Source organism: Lipotes vexillifer, unplaced genomic scaffold, assembly GCF_000442215.2.
Source record: "Lipotes vexillifer unplaced genomic scaffold, Lipotes_vexillifer_v1.1 scaffold232, whole genome shotgun sequence".
Lineage (NCBI taxonomy): Eukaryota > Metazoa > Chordata > Mammalia > Artiodactyla > Lipotidae > Lipotes > Lipotes vexillifer.
This window is the reverse complement of record NW_006793997.1, coordinates 3,816,753-3,830,978: the sequence shown is the minus strand read 5'-3', so window position 1 is coordinate 3,830,978 and position 14,226 is coordinate 3,816,753. Positions and strand designations below refer to the sequence as shown.

General features: G+C 38.3%; 1 protein-coding gene across 1 annotated transcript in view; it reads right to left on the bottom strand.

The window, feature by feature from the left end:
- PARN (poly(A)-specific ribonuclease) overlaps nt 1-14,226 on the bottom strand; it is a 166,509-nt gene that overhangs the window by 91,189 nt on the left and 61,094 nt on the right. The window lies entirely within an intron of this gene.

Genomic DNA, 14,226 nt, shown 5'->3' with positions numbered 1-14,226 from the left:
GTTGGAGATGGATTTTGGGCCTGAGGTCCAAACAGGGCTTCCTACCATAGCCAATACCAGCTCTACAGAAATCCAAACCAGGAGACCCCCATTAGTAAAAAGACCTGACAGTTGCAAGAAGCCTCTAAAATCTAAACTATTTCCTAATCTCAAGATTAGGAAGAGACACCAGACGCTGGTTTTCTAGGCCTGCCTTCTTCAATGCAGTGACCCCACCACTGGTCAAAAAGGCCCTTGGGTGTCAGCCTCTTCCTAATTTCACTCATCAGATACACCACTGGCCTCCTTCTATGAGGAGGAGCAAGCAGGGGGGATGGAGGGCGGTCAGACACTTTAGCCACAATGTTCCTCTCTGGGTGAGAAGTGTGGATGTTTCCTCCCAGTCCACGGAGATATAAGAATGAAGGAATGATCACTCCTGCCAGATGCTGTCCACACGAATCCCCAGCCCCACACTGGTCTAGAGACAGGAAGCACCTAGGATGGAGATCTTTGTCAGAGTCACCTTTACTTCCTCCCTACTGCTAATACCTGCCACAGTGCTCTGCACAAATGGAAGAGAAGACTCTCCATTATATAAAAATTTTACCTGTCTCCTAAACCATCTGAATTCAAACTTTTTTGACCATGAGCTATAATGATACATTTTTATTACAACCCAGGACACATACATGTATTCCTGCATGTACAGATTTATACCTGGAAAAAACTTAACATTAAAAAAAAGCAAACCTAAGCTCTCAACACAAGGGTTTGTAAAAAAAAAAAAAAGAAAAAAGAAAAAAAAAAAGCAAACCTATCTTTATTAGATGGGACTCACTCTGACATTTTCTAACTTTTTCCTTTTATAAAAAAGCTGGTCACACTCACTAAAATGATTTCACAGCCCAGTGAGAGGGTGAGCCAGCCTGACAAATTGTGTCATAAACATCCACTTTCCTGCCCACATCGGCTCTGCCTGAACGATCATCTTTCTTCTCTGCTAACTCAGAATCAGCCTTCTCTCAAGGACCCCATCAAGGCCTCTTCTCAAAGCCTCCCCCAACTCTTCCCAGCACTGTCCCAAATACCAAGGATGTAAAATAATGACTAAGAGGCAGTCCCCACTTCAAGAAGTCAAGTCTCCTGGATGGGACAATTGAACACTATACGACAAGCCCTAGGTAAGCCATCTTCCCTTCCTCTGAACACAAAACACTTGCCATCTGTATGCACTGATTCATTCATTCATTCAATTATTCTCTCCCACCTTGACTGGCTCCAGTATCATTTGTGTAAACAACATTTACATGTTTGTCCAAAGATGAATCGTCAAGTAGGATTTCTTTTCTTGCATTCTTATTTGTCAAGGGATAATTTTCGTGAACTCTAAATTAGGAACTGAAGTGCACTGTCACCGATTCTTGGAAGCCAATGGCCCATTTATTATTCTGCATAGCATTTATAAATGTGGCAGATAAATTCAATTTGGCCTCAGTCTCTAAGAGAAGGCTCTGAACTAGAGTAAATGCAAACACCAACCTCCTAGACACTTAAAAATAAGTAGAACCTGCTCGAATATATCCATCATTTTTGACCCTGTGCTACAATGCCACCAACAGATGTGGAAGAGTGCCATCAGGGATGCCACCTCTGACAGCAATCAGGCTTTACAAGAATAGCTCATACCTGGAAATTCTTTTGAAAGCCTCAGACTTAAAAGAAAACCAGTGAGATGCAATATATTATTTTGAAACTTGAATTAAAAGACTACCCCAAATCAACATTACAGAAGACTTGTACAAGGGATAAGATGCAAACTCCTAATTTTAACACATACATTTCATGTTTCCACCTTCTAACTTCCTCTCCAGCCACTCCACCACATGTACCCCCTGTTCCAATCAAACCAAAGGATGTGTTGGTCCCACTCTTTACCAGAGCTTTCTCAGGCTTCTTCTACTAGGCTAACTCCAACTCATTATTAGGATCAGCACAGGCACCACCTCCTCCAGGAAGCCTTCCTTGTTAACCCTCTTCTGCGTTTCCATGTCAGTCTGAACTGGTTCTCCCTCTCTGAGCAGTGTACCTTATCACAGTCCCCAGCATGTACTGATGCACTAGTTGTCTAGATACCCATCTGCCTCACTAGACCATGAGTTCCTTGAGTGTAGAAATGCTTATTATTTCATCTCTATTCCCCATCTAAATTCAGTCCCTTGGTTCTTCAACAGCAGACAGGCAAATATGTATGCAAAGATTAACACTGCAGCTTTCAAATGAACCCCCCCCCCTTTTTTTTTTGGTTGCACCACTCGTCTTACAGCATCTTAGTTCCCCGACCAGGGAATGAACTCATGTCCCCTGCAGTGGAAGCGTGGAGTCCTAACCACTGGACCACCAGGGAATTCCCAGAAACACATCTTTTTAAGAAAAACTTGTGAAATACCTCATAATAATTATCTTCTCTGTTGTTACTGTAAAGAACACTGAACATAAAAATACAAGGTATTTAGCAATACACACATTGATAAATTAATAAGGCTTACATCCATCTGAACCTATAATTACAAAAATGCACACCTAAATGTGACCCTGCTCACACTATAATGCAATTCATATTTGGGGAAACAACAATTACCAAAATCAGTAGATGTCCTATAAGTAGCTCATACTTTTTTGCTAAATAACATGCTATAAAAATTTATTTCCTTTTCCTTTAAATTATCTATATAATACCAATAAAGGATTTGTGAAAAAAAAGTCTCAGTTTCAAAGTTTTATTTTCATGTGTTGGTGTCTTTTCTATGTTCCTTTTCCCAATACCGTAGCAGTTTGCTCCTCTGCCTTTGAAGCAATTAGAAAACAAATCTCTGTGATGTTCCCCACGTTACTCCAATTCACCTTAAGGAAGAACAAAAGACATTCCTACTAGTTGGACAGTGTAATATAAAGCCTTATCACTAAACAGTTATTTTAATCCATGCTTGCTTTTTATAATCATGAAACCTGAAAAACACTCTTAAATATCTAGATATGTTGACATGAGGTGACATGAGGTGTAGAAGTTAAGGTAAAACCCTGGTCTGAAGTGCTCGAGTAACCACCACTCTAACACTTCAGTGGTCTAGCACTTTCTGGCATTTTTGCTCAACATGATGAAGTGACATTTACCCTGCTACTAAAGTGATGTTTGGGCTTCTTTCCAGGATAAACAAGAAAAGACGGGTTGCAAAAATACTCAACAGTGGAAATATTATCAACAAACATCACAAATCAAAAATGTTTCATATCCACCTTCCCAGAATAGCAGATTTAAACCAAAAAGTTGAAGAAGGAAAATCCAGGGAAACTAATTCCATAAATTTCATAATTAGAAAAAAGATAACCATAAAATAACTACAGTCAACAATATGCTAGATGTCTAAGCATTTCAGAAGCAGGACGTTTCCTTTTGCTGTGCCCCCACACATATAAAAAAGAAAGTACTACGACTTTATTCTTAAACTTAAATATTTTAGTACATAGGTAATATCTGTCCTAAAGAAAAACAGAAGATAGAAAAAAAAAAAACACGAAAGTAAAATTTTCCTGTAATTTCACCACCCCAAGAGATTCGCTGGTAACATTTTCTGTAACAAAATAATATTCTGAAACAGCCACTGAAGTGGTCCAAAATCATTTCACTTATAGTATTTCAAATTTGCTAATACCAAATTTATTTCATTTCTTTAAAATAGTAAGGTTGTAGACAATAGGAATCATGTCTGAGAAAACAATGCTAACATGTAAAGACTAACACAGCTAGCCTATTTAATCAACCAGTTCATTACTTCTGGTGACAAAACAACAACAAACAGCATATGAAGCCTCAAGAATAAGAATCAGAGACGCAGGGTCTGTGTTGAATTCTCAAACTTAGTCTCTCAGTGGCCTAAGAGCAAGCAGGCTGATTAATCTCACTGCTTCAAATTTCCTAAAACCACCAGCATCCTAAAATACTTCCCGAGAGCTGACTATGGCTGTGGTACTAAATCAGGCACAATGGAATCTGCTTTCTAACTTATTCTGCATAATCTTGAAAAGTATGTATGATAAAAACAACAAGAACAATGAAACATACAACTACATTCAAAGATGCACAAAATTTTCTGAGTAAATGAAAAGATACATATTCCTGGTCATAAAGACCAATTTTTTTTTAAGACTGAATATTTCTAAATAAAGATGTCACTGGAATTAATTTGTTAAAATAGCAGTGAAAAATCCCAGTGGGCTTTTTGAGTGTCCCCGACAGAATGATTCTAACACTCAATACAAAGAATAAATAAAAGCTTGTTTTGAAATAGGAGTCAAGAGTCCTAAAACTATTTAAGTGTCCAGCAAAGAACTGGCTAAATAAATGATGATACCGTCATATGATGAAATGTTATTCAACTAAACACAAAAAAATAGCTTATTACATAGACATGAAGCACTGGTAAGTTAAAAGAACACACAGTAAAACAATATGCAAAGAATAAAATATTATAAGGTAAAATATATACTTAAATATAATATACACAGTTGAAAAGTAAATCTCAAATACTATTGCAATTATCTTTGTTAATAAAGAGAGGGGCACTACACAAATTTTTAATTTTTTGGTACTTTAAAATATTTCCATTAACAAAAATTATCACTGTTTAATAAAAAAGAGGTACAAATGAGTTGTTTCAGTTTTTTTTTAAGATCATCATTATGGACCCAATGATTTCATGTCTTCAGAATTTATTTTAATAAAATAATCAGAGATATAAAGAAAGACAAAGATGCTCATTAAAGAATTAACTCAAGGACTTCCCTGGTGGTGCAGTGGTTAAGAATCCACCTGCCAATGCAGGGGACAGGGGTTCGAGCCCTGGCCCGGGAAGATCCCACATGCCGTGGAGCAACTAAGCCCACGTGCCACAACTACTGAGCCTGTGCTGTGGAGCCCGCTCACCACAACTACTGAAGCCCACATGCCTAGAGCATGTGCTCCGCAACAAGAGAAGCCACCACAATGAGAAGCCAATGCACCGCAACGAAGAGTAGCCGCTGCTCGCCCCAACTAGAGAAAGCCTGCGTGCAGCAACAAAGACCCAATGCAGCCATAAATAAATTAATTAATTTAAAAAAAGAATTAATTTAAAATAGTAAAAATTTGGATATAACTTAAACATCCAAAAGGGATATAGTTAAATAAGTTACATGTACCTATACAATGAAATATAATGCATCCATTAAAAGGAAACTCTTCAGGCTTCCCTGGTGGTGTAGTGGTTGAGAGTCCGCCTGCCGATGCAGGGGACACGGGTTCGTGCCCCTGTCCGGGAAGATCCCACATGCCACGGAGCGGCTGGGCCTGTGAGCCATGGGCGCTGAGCCTGCGTGTCCGGAGCCTGTGCTCCGCAACGGGAGAGGCCACAGCAGTGAGAGGCCCGCGTACCGCAAAAAAAAAAGGAAACTCTTTTAGAAAAATGTGTAATGGCATGGAAAATGCTTGTGACATAATGTTAACTAAAAAAGCAGATCCAAAAATGCATTTAAAGTCAAGTCTCACGTAGTATTAAAAATGTTATGAAAACACTCATCTAGACAGAGTAAAACAACTGACAGGAAACACTAACCAAAATATTATTAGTATTCATATCTACATGGAGAGACCATTGTTGAACTGTTTTCTTCTTTGTAATTTCAAATATTTCTCATATTTTCAACAGTGAGTCTGATTTACTTCTAAAACTGGAGGCGGGAGACCACCACAAAAGCAATTTTTTAACAAATGATATTATAACTAAATTTGATAGGTTTCCTGAATACTCTGACAAAGCAAACATTCTTAGATCCAGATAACATTGCCCCTAAAACACAAAACACAAAAAATCAAACTCAATCCTTCCGATAACAAGCAATTTAACAGAATATGAAGATTCAGCCTCTGAAGCACAAACACTGCATTTTTCCTGGTTACGTTCGAACTGCCACAGGACTCTTCCTCATTGATGCTTTAATGCTGGCAATTATATTAAGAACCCGGGAAGCCTTATCTGGCAGTCAGGAAGCTTTCTGCCCTATTCTCACACCAGCTGATGCCTTAATTAGGAAGAGTCCAAGTTACTGCCACGCTCTTAAATAAATCTGCCTGATACAGATTTCATAGCAGAGATGCATAAAGCTGCTAATTCTCATGATTAAACACATAAGGGAATTAGTAAAACAAGAAGGTTCTTAATAAATATTATTAAAAATTTCCACAGTGCCTTTTGTGAATTAAGCAATTTAGAGAGGGAAAGAAAAGAGTCAGTTGCTCTTACAAGTTTTCAAATGAGAAGATATCTACACAAAACACATAGACATGCATGCTTCTTACTAATAACAATTTTCCTTAACCAAACTAAAGTACTCCATAAGCCAATACTATAAAAAAATCTTGTCTATATAAAAACAAATATATTGTTTCCAGGTTTCAGTACTTATAGAATAAAAATCATGTAGCATTTTAACCCACAAGTCACCCATCGCCTCTCTCCAAAACAAGCTTTTTATTTTAAAAAGTCATGTCATAGTTGAACTCATTTATTTATTGCTATAAATTTATAATTCAACATAATTGTTGTAAGCCAACTCTACATACAGTTTAAGATTAGGAAAATTAACATGCAAGAAAAAACATCATTTGTTTTTTGGTTCTTTCTTGACTGTTTTGTGCATTTCCTCTTCGACAAGAATAAATATACAGTAACACACTAGCCAACTATGAAAAGTAGCACAGGGCTTCCCCGGCGGCGCAGTGGTTGAGAGTCCGCCTGCCGATGCAGGGGACACGGGTTCATGCCCCGGTCCAGGAAGATCCCACATGCCGCGGAGCGGCTGGGCCCGTGAGCCGTGGCCGCTGAGCCTGCGCATCCGGAGCCTGTGCTCCGCAACAGGAAAGACCAGAGCACAGATGGAAGCAAAACACCAAATACTTTGTCAGGATATTATCCCTCAGTATATATGTATATTTGAAAGGAACTGAACTTAAGTCACTTTTATTTGGTTAAAGGAGGTAAGTAGCAGGTTCTTAATGCATTAACATTAGATTTTCTTAAAATGTTATTAAACAGAGAAAGAGGTAGTACAGCATGGCACGAAGTTTTGTGTCAAATGTAGATGCTATTAGGGTAACAATTAAAAAGCAAAGGTAAGGAATTCCACCTCCTAACAAACTGACCTTTCCACTGATGACAACATAAGCTCTGGAAAAAAATGCTAAAAACAAGTATCAAAGGGCTCTGGAACAGAAGCAGAAACAGGGAGATTTTGGAGAGGAGTCAAAACTTGGAGGAAGCAAACTGCCACAGAGTGAATATCCTGGGTTTTGGGGGGTTTTTTTTTTTGTTTTTGTTTTTTTTTGGATGTGACTCTGCCTTAAAGGGAATCTGTAGTAAAAAGGGCAAAGAGCAACTAAAACTCTGATAGAAAAATCCCATGTCTTTCTGGTAGGAGGAGTCAGGGGAAGACACAAGGGGCAACCAGTGGCAACACAGAATGAGGAAGGAATCCTCGAAGAGAGGAAACCAGAGAATGGGAACTCCAAATGTGGTGTAAAGATAGCCCACGTCCCTGGCTGACCCTTAACCATGCATGTGGCAGACTGAAAGCAGTCTGAGCTAAGATCTGAGCCACTTCCCACAAGCATGAAGGGGTTTGTAGTTTTAGCTAATTGCCCACTAAAACTAAAACGAAAACATCAACACTCTTCTGAGGAATATAAGTGAATCCAGAGTCCACAAAAGAACATTCAAAATGTGCAGGAAACAATCCCAAATTACTGAACATATGAAGAGCCAGGAAAATGTGGTCTATTCTCAAAAGAAAGGTAATCAATAGGTACCAACACCTAGGTGACACAGATGTTGGAATTATTAGACAAAGACTTTAAAAGAGCTATTCTGAATATGTTCATTGAGGTAAAGGAATATAGGCTCAAAATAAAAGAAAGATAGGAAATCTCAACAAGAAACAGAAAAGGTTAAAATAAACTGGATGGAAATACAGAACTGAAAAATACAATATATGAAATTTAAAATTCACTGGATGGGCTTAATAGCAGAATCATAATGACTGAGGGAAGAGTCAGTGCCCTGTAGATAAACAGAAATTATCCAATCTGAAGAAGAGAAAAAAAAAGAAGGTAGAAAAAAATGAAAAGAGCATCAGGAAACACAGGAACAATAAGCAAAAGGTAGTTGAAATCCCAGAGAGGCAAGAGAATACAGAAAAGGAAAAAAATATTTGAATAATGTGTAAAAACTTCCCAAATCTGCTAAAAGACATAAATCTATACATTCAAGAAGCTCAGTCAACCCCAACAGGATAATTACAAAGAAAGCCATGCCAAAGTGTATCATATTCAAACTGCTAAAAAATCAATGGTAAATAGAACATCTTTAAAGTACCCAGAGAAAAACAACCCGTTACATAGAGGGCAACAATGATTCAAATGACTGTAGCCTTGTCATCAGAAACCATGGAGGCCAGAAGACAATGGAACATCTTTAAAATGCTGAAAGCCCAGAATTCAATATCCAGCTAAAGTATTCTACGTGAATGAAGGCAAAATAAAGACATTTTCAGATAAAGAAAAAGAGAATCTGTTGCCACCACACCAGCACTGTAAGAAAGACTGAAGGAAGTTCTTCAGGTGATACCCTGAAGAAACTTGGATCTTCAGGAATGAATGAAGACATCTGAAATGGTAAATATCTGGGTAAATTTTTAAAATTATCCTTTTAATTTTTTAAATATTTATTTATTTATTTAGCTGTGCTGGGTCTTAGCTGTGGCATGCGGGATCTTTAGTTGCAGCATGAGGGATCTAGTTCCCTGACCAGGGATTGAACCAAGGCCCCCTGCACTGGGAGTACAGAGTCTTAGCCACTGGACCACCAGGGAAGTCCCCCTTTTAATTTCTTAAAATACGTATGACTGCTTAAAGCAAAACTATAACACCACTCTGTGGGATTTATAATCAAAGCACGTGTAATACATATGCCAATTACAGCCTGGAAGACAATAGGAATTGGAGTAAATGGACCTATATGGATGTAATGTTTCTACCTTCTATGTGAGAATATGAACTCTAAGTGGACTGTGAAAAGTTATGGATATATATTGAAATTTCTAAAGCAACCACTAAAAAATAATGCATATAGGCATAGCACTAAAAAGCCAATACAGAAATTAAAATATAATTCTTTTTAAAAATTTCAAATAATCCAAAAGAAGACAGGAAAGGAGGAAACCGAGGGACGAAAAACAGAGGGACTAAACAAAAAACAAACTTTAAAATGACAAGCCTAACCAATAAATAATTACATTAAATATCAGTGGACTAAATACTCCAATAAAAAGCCAAGGTTATCAGAATGGATTAATAAAAAGGAATACCCAACTATATGCTGTCTACAAGAGACTATTTTATATATACACAGATGGGTTGATAGTAAATGGCAGAAAAAGGATATACCAGCCAAACATTAAAAACACAAGAAGGACAGACTGACTATATTAATATCAGGTTAGACTTAGAAATAATAGTAATACAAAAGATAAAGAAGGACATTTCATAATGATAGAGTCAATTTACCAGAAAGACAAAACGATCATAAATGTGCACACACCCAATAACACAGCCTCAAAATATATGACAGGAAAAATGACAAAATTAAAGGGGGAAACAGACAATTCCACAATCATAGGAGATTTTAACACCCTCTCTCAAAAACTGGCAGAACTGCTAAATAAAACATCAGTAAAGACACAATATCTGAACAACAGTGATATTTATATCAATAGATCAAACATTATACTGCAGAATTCACATTCTTTACAAGTGTACATAGTACATTCACCAAGATAGGTCATATCTTATGCTAGGTCATAAAGCAAATTTCAGTACATTTAAAAGGACTAAAATCGGGCTTCCCTGGTGGCGCAGTGGTTGAGAGTCTGCCTGCCAATACAGCGGACACAGGTTCGTGCCCCGGTCCGGGAAGATCCCACACGCCACGAAGCGGCTAGGCCCGTGAGCCATGGCCGCTGAGCCTGCGCGTCCGGAGACTGTGCTCCGCAACGGGAGAGGCCACAGCAGTGAGAGGCCCGTGTACCGAAAAAAAAAAAAAAGGACTAAAATCATATTAAAATTTCTAGTCACAACAGAATTAAATTACAAATTAGCAACAATAAGAAATTAGGAAAATTCTAAGTACTTGGAAATTAAACAACACACTTCTAAATAATCCAGGGTCAAAGGAGCAATTAGAAAAATGTATCTAACTTAATGATAATGAAAGCAACATATAATTGATGGGATGCACCTGCAACAGTGCTTACAGGATAATTTATAGCTTTAAATGCTTGTATTAGAAACAAAAAGAGGTCAAAATCAATGACTGGGAGAGAGTCTTAGCTACACACACACTGCTAGCGGGCTTGAGGCCTTGTGCCCTCACACAGGAGAACAGAGATCCGGCCGAAAGTGAAAACTGGGGCAGACTGTGAACTGCTTGAAGGTTGGATGCTGAATGTTCCCCAACCTCATTGGCAAAGGGTAAGAGCCTTACTGGCTCCAGGTGTTCAAGCACAACACCTGACCAATCATGGGCTGACTGCTAAACTATAGGAAGCCAGGCTCAAAAAATTTTAAAGACTTAAAAAAAAAAAAATTACGAGCGGCTGGGCCCGTGAGCCATGGCCGCTGAGCCTGCGCGTCCGGAGCCTGTGCTCCGCGACGGGAGAGGCCACATCAGTGAGAGGCCCGCGTACCTCAAAAAAACAAAAAAAAATTACATAACGTTCTACCTCAAGAAACTGGAAAAGAAGAGCAAATTAAACCCAAAGCAAGTAAAAAAAAAGAAGAAAACAAAAAAGCAGAAACCAACAAAACAGACACCAGCAAACAACAGAGAAAAACGAAGTAAGCCAAAAGCTGGTTCTTTGAAAAGAGCAACAAAATCAGGAACGCCTAGCTAGAGTGATTGAGGAAAAATGAGAACACAAATCAATCCCACGAATGAAAAACAGTTATCACTACAGATTTGGTAAACATTAAAAGGCTAACAAAAAGCACAGGTAAAGTTTAAAGTTATAAGCAGCCTTTTAGCAAATCCAGTACTGAATAATCGCCGCAAAAGTCATATAACAACTCTAATATTTATCTGTTCAGCACAATCAAAAGCTACGCTTTTAAAAGGATGATTTTATATAAGCACACTCATACTGTGGACTGAAGTGAAGCTGTGAAGCCAAGTACCTCCCCCATCCCAACAAATCATCCTGAACAAGCTCCTAAGGCAGTATATCGGGAATTTCTATAACTCCCTGAATTGGGGCTGGCTTTACAAAATAACCAATAGGTTTTTACCTCTACTAAAGTGCCTTCATCAATTTTTGCTTTTTAAAATTTTCCTGTAGTATTCATGGTGTACTCTAATCTCTGGCTTTTCAAAACAAATGAAAAGGTTATTTTCCTCAAGCTATTTCTATAAAACTTACAGGTAGAGAGATAATGCCTTATAATATATCTAAGGACACTCAAGACAATGTCTAACTGTTGAGAGTATGACTAGGAAGGGCTAATACATTTGAAATATTGTTGAGCTCTTTTCCCCATTTAACAAAACTATATTAGATATATAAAAATCCTAAATGTGTCTGAGGTATTCAGATGTGACCATTACAGGTGATTTCTTGTTCGATTACTCAGAGAAAAATTCTCAAACGGTGAGGCTAAGTGATCTCCTCCATGGCATCAAGTCCTACACTGGCCACGTGCTGTCTTCCCTGAAAAGCCAGAGGGGAAGAATATGAAAATATGGCTTGGATGGGTTTTCACTATCTGAACCCCAAAGCAACCAGGGACTCTTTTATCTTCACAGCAGCAGCAAACAAAACGCAACAGGAATCAAACTAAATGGCACTCAGTAAAAGAGTTTTAATAATTTCAATAGACCTGAAAAAGAGTTTTCATATTCATGAAAATGGCTTTAAAGAAATCTTGATTAGACTTAGCACTACCAAAAGAAAAAGGCATGTGTCAGTTAAAAAGCAACTCCGTAAGTGTAAATCAAAAATAGTTTGTAACCAAGCCAAAGAAGCCATTACAAGCTGCTATATAAATAGGCATTTAATGATTTTTCCAACATTACGTTATTGATCTAACAAGCCCTCTGTTTCCGCTGAAATGAATAAGTAATTTGTTTAAGATAACATTAATAGGATTTGCGGCACATTAGATACCCTGGGTCTCTCTCATTGGTAAAATTACCACTATAAAAAACAAATTTTACATTGTCTTTCAGGGAAACATCTGCATAATTTCAGAAATCATAGCAAAAGGTGAGATACAACCATCAGGCGCAAAACGGCGTTTCTAAGTCATAACACCTTGAATGTCATTTATTCAGCTCAACAACTATTTAACATACACTTACTAACATCAGACATTACGACTCTAAGCACTGAAAACACAATGGCAAACAAGAGATATGGTCCCTGCTCTCAGTCTATCTGGGAAGACAACCAAGCAAGGTATATTAAGAAAGGATACCAGGCTAGCACAGAGAATGGGGTCTGATCCCCTGCAAATGGAGCCAGAGAAAACATCGGAAGACATGGCTGTTTAGGCTGAGACGAGGAGGCAAGTAAGACGAAGCCAAGCCCTGGGGGTGGGGGATGGTTGAGTAAAAGATGGCTGCTGGCAAAGAAACTGCGGTCGTAGGCACAGTACGTGCACCGCCAGGGATTTATGTTAAGAGTTGTCATTTGTGTCAGAAAAGAGACTATCATGGAAAATTAGACTTTACTAGTACAGCCGCATGTATCAAAAGACAACAGTCATCTAACTTCTTAACCTAGGAGGAAAAAAGGTAAGAAGATCACAGTTTCATCTTGGCCTATTCCCCACATCGCCTGTTCACACACACATCTATCTACTCATGCCACAGCATGTGCCAGGCATGAGAGGAGGATCCAATAGAGAATAAGATGGGCAAACAAGCAAATCAGAGGACTTCTGTGCCTACATGATTCGGAAATGTAGCTCCCTGATTTCAGGTATCATTGAATAAAATACTGAGCTTAAAAGCTACTGTACTATTGAAAGACACTTTCAATAAGTAAGGGAGTAATCATTATTGCATGTCAAATATGGTGTAACAGGAACAATAAAAGAAGCTCTGACACCTCACACACATAAACAAGGAATTATGCTTGTATTTTCAACTAAGCACTACTCACTAGTGTCTTACAAATTTCAGATTTACACATACTCATGTTTACTGTTCATAGCAAGGAAGGCCAAGCAAGTATTTCAATAATTACTACCAATTGTCAAGCACTGCTGGTGGAGTGCCAGGCTCTTTGCTGAGAACTTAACATCCATGATCTCATTTCACAAAGAAACTATCATCATCTGTGTCACTCAAACGAGGAACCTGAGGCTTAGAGAGTTTACGTAAAATGTCCAAAAATGCATGGTGAGAGTTTAGAGAGTTTACGAGGCTTAGAGAGTTTACGTAAAATGCCCAAAAATGCTGACAGGTGGTGGAGGCACAGAGTGGCTTCAAAGCCTACGCATCCCCTTCTCTCCCACTGCATGGCTCCTGAGACTGACCAGCAAGGAAGCTGAAGTGTGACACTGAGTGAGCAGGTGAGGCGTGACGAGATTTCGGGTGGGAAGTTAACATTCAGTGTTCTCTCATCTACACCGAAGTCTCACTACAGTCTTAACCTCAGGGTCCCTGCCCCCCACTAACAATTCTCTAATAATTCAATCCCTTTGGATTCCAGGTAAACTGTCTTTCTAAGGATTGTGGGGGTATGGGTCACAGAAATAAGCAAATATTAAAAAAACATTTAACTAGCAATATTATTCACACCCTGGATCCAACATTTTTCCTGGTGTTATGAGCTTCTGAAGTACATTTCACATTGAAATCTACTGCTAAATAATCATAATAAAAGTTCATAGTGATGCCAAGCTTTATAAACATAATCATCTCATGCAGTCCTCATAATAACCCTAAAAAATCCATAACATCATCCTCAGTTTATAGAGATAAGCAGAAGCTTATCAGGGTTAAATACCATGTCCAAGGTCACACAACCAAAGGTAGTGTAGTAATATGACTCCAGAGCCTAAACTTTTCATTTCTATAACATAGCATATATTCCTGCAAT